Consider the following 3,971-nt stretch of genomic DNA (forward strand, 5'->3'; position numbering starts at 1 on the left):
GGTGGGAGAGGATCCTCTGTTTTGGTAGCGAGTGGGCCTTCATCTCTGAGTGCAACCTTTTTGGATGTGAAGTTTGTGAACCCAAAGTGGGTGAGTGATACACTCTGGTGAAGCTTTCGCTTGCTAGCCATTTTTAGTATGTTTTCTCAACGTTCTTCTTCTATTTGGCGCATATGGCTAATTTGCATACGTGCACTGGACTGGCTTGCTCCGCTTGGCAAAAATAAGAAAATATTTTTGATTGTGAATAAATGTTTTGAATTCTGAATACTGGACATGGTGAGCTTAAAAACATTTTAGTGACCATTAGTGACAATAAAATGTTTTTTATTTTATTTTTGACAAAATTTGAGACCCCCTTCAAATTTTGCTTTTGAGTCTTTCAGGGGGTCTCATGGATTAATCGGGGGGGTCGAGCCCCCCCGGACCCCCCCGTATTTCGCACTATGCTTACAAAGATAGCAATACCACGACAATTGAATATCGACATGAAATATGAATTCAAAATCACCTAGGTGCATGCACATTTATACTCGAGAAGGCTTTGATGCCTAAGGGAACGTCTGCAAATTCCACCAAGTGGTGTATCATTCGTATGAATTAAAATGACCTTTAAATAATAAAAAAAGGGGTTCAAAACGGACGCAGAGCTTTTTTTCTGCTGGACATGTAAGAACCAGTTCCAAGGAACATTAATTTGTTGGTATGACAATAGCTCTATGCACAATTATGGGGTTGCATGAAAATGGATTATGTACGATGTGTGTGGTGTGAATGTATGTCATATTATTTATTTTTAAGTATAATATTTTAAGGGATGTATTATTCAGTCATTTGAAGAATGGAGAGGATAGAATGATGAATGAGGATAGTTTAGGAAAAGGTTTAATGGACAGACAGATATATAGAGCACTAATTGCGTTTATATGATTCAGGTTTGGGATTTAGAATATAATATGCTTGAAACGTTGAACCCGCCATGGGGGCTGAGTGTGGACGGAGGAGCTGAACACGCAGCGCCGGATGAAACTCAATGAAACCTCTATATTGCAGGTGTGATAAATGATGATATATGTGGGATGATAGAGTAAGGTTCAACAAGGAAATATAGATAGATAGTCAATGGTCCATTTGTGAGAAGGAAGAGGAAAGTTTTAAACTTCAGACTTATCACCTGCCTCACAATATTGTAAACATAATTCACGTTAACCGCTGGAAGTTCTTGTAAACAGAGTGTAATTTGCTATTATCTCCACCTAATGCAAAAACGGCTTCCGACGCAGCACCGGATGTAACTGGGCGGGCTGAGACAAAACGCGGAAACGATCGTGCATAGAGCCTATTAGAAATTAGACTGCACAGAAATGGAAACTGAACTACAGGTAGCCCTAATACACATTAAACGTAGTCACGCAATGCTGATGTTGTTAACATTAACAATTTGAGAACAAAGTAGGCCTATAATTTGCATGGTTTGACGTGACATGATAAGCGAGCGTTAGATTTACTGCTATTTTTCCCCCTTAGTTGGTAAAAACAAAAGCGCTATATAAATGTAACAAATTATTATTATTATTATTAAAAGGGGATGTTACTTACTTGTTCAGATGACATTTTCCAGTGAAGATTCTTATGTTGGTCAAACTTCCAAAAAGTATAATCTGTGATTCCGAATGACAGTAGTATGTCAGTAATGACAGCCGCACATTCTGCTCAAAACATTGGATTCATCCACACTGTGCCGTGCTGAGGCACAACCCACGTAAAGTTGATAATTCCGTGAATAACTGCAATTGCAGATTTCGAACAGAGATGGCGACAAAGAGTAAAGACTACGGACTGCAGTTTTAACGTCCGTATTCCGTAAAACAGATCGCATCGCTGGTTCAGGTCTTTGTATGTGCTTTGTGAAAAAATGTGCTGTTTTGCTCAAGATCATTTAAAAGGAGCGAGCAAAGATGAGCATAACCAATGTTCCTCGCATATGCAGATTGATATCTAAAAAAAAATCAATTTTTCTTCTTCACACTAACGTTTAGATATTTAAATAGAATAAAACACCAATAACAAAGTGAACTAGGTAGTTTAGCTGAATACCTTAAAAGTAAATAGATATCGGCATCAGTTGCTGTTAACACTTTATCTGACAAGCGGATGCGATGAGACCAGAGTTCCGGTTTGGTCATGGGACGTTCGACATAGCCTACCCTATTCACCATTTTTTTCCATGTTCCTAAGGCTGTATACATTCCAAGTGACCAGACTGACTTACTATAGGTATTTTGCCAATACCTGCTTTAATGTATGTACAGTAAACAATAATTTGTTTAGAAAACAATTACCGTAATTCGCCAAAAGGGTTTTTTCATACTCAAAGCTTGTAGTAGGTTTCTATGGTCAAGACTGACTTACTACTGGTGAAATTGTTAAAATTTTGAAAAGAAAAATAATGTACAGTATGTACAGTAAATAATTATTTCTAGAAAAAATACTGTAATTCACCTAAAGGTTTTTTTTCCATGTTCCAATGGTTGTAGTACATTCCTAGTGACCAGACAGACTGGCTGAGTACAGGTGAGATTTTGCATTATTCACCTGTAGTAAGTCAGACTGGTCACTAGGAGCGTACTACATCCTTTGAAACTGTTTTGGTGAAATAGTTCTTTTTTATTAAAAAAAATACTGTAAGGTATTGTCAATATTTCACCAGTGGTCAGTCTGGTCACTGGGAATGTATTACAGCCAATGTATTACAGCATGAAAAAAACCTGTAGTAAGTCAATCTGGTTACCAGGAACGTATACAACCTGGAACATGAAGAAAAAAAAAACTTTTGGTGAATTACAGTAATTTTATTCTAAAAATAATTGTTTACTGTACACACATTAAGGCAGGTATTGGCAAAATTTCACCTGTTGTAAGTCAATCTGGTCAAACTCGTTGTGTTGTGGCTTGATTTTGTTGTATTGTAAACGTATGTTTGCTTTTTAAATTTTGTTGTGTTATGCACTATTGGGCCACCGTAAATATGATGCTACACAATAAAAAATGGCTAAAATGCTTTGGTACTGTAGTACTAATGTTGTATGCATTGCATCTATTTTAATAAAGCGTACTTGAAGTCCACTGTAGTGTAACTGTATAAAAATTGCAGTTCAGATTTGACTTCCCCATGATTTAATTGCATTCGCCGCAGGACAAATAGAGTTCAGTCAGTGTAATGCAGCTGCAGTTTAGGACACAACATTTTATAGTTCAGTGAAATACAAGTTAAGATCGATACAATATATATAACTAAAGTTCTGTCAAATTATTTTTATAATGCACCTGCAGTTTAACAGCTGCACTGCAAAAATAGACTGAAACAGAAGTTGCAATAGTCTTTTCTTTCCATATTGTGATGTATATCTGAGTTAAACGTTATGGTTTGCTGTGAGTGTGATCTCATGTGAGTGACTGGTTGTCCTAACCTTGTGTCAGTAAACACTTCATCAGAAATGTTGTTACAAGAGGGAGGGAAGTTGATTAAAAATGATGAGAGGTTTCATGGTGACTTTATTGGCAATGTAAATGTGCCAGCTTTAAATAAAATGTAAAAAATGTGGAAAGTAAAAAAGGGTGGCAAATGGAACTTTACCTTTCTTTTTAGTAATGTGAATGTCAACACAGTAAGCTATTAGGCTATGCGGTTTCCATTTTTACAGGGCAAGTTTGATAATTTAGATGCTGTATTAATGCAGTTTTCACTTTTACAATGTTTTAGTGTGGTTAAAAAAATGCAGTGTCGAAGTTAGCACTCTGTGTGTTAAATGTGTAAGTCTGAATTAGTACTGGGTAGGCACTGGTTTTACACAATGAGTAAATCGTCACACTTCTAAGCCGAAGGTTTACCCGGAATTCGCCATATTTAGAATATTATGCCGTAAGTGAACGTAATCAATTACAACACAACAGTCGAAACCATTAGTTGT

Source organism: Phoxinus phoxinus (assembly GCF_949152265.1).
Source record: "Phoxinus phoxinus genome assembly, chromosome: 16".
Taxonomy (NCBI): domain Eukaryota; kingdom Metazoa; phylum Chordata; class Actinopteri; order Cypriniformes; family Leuciscidae; genus Phoxinus; species Phoxinus phoxinus.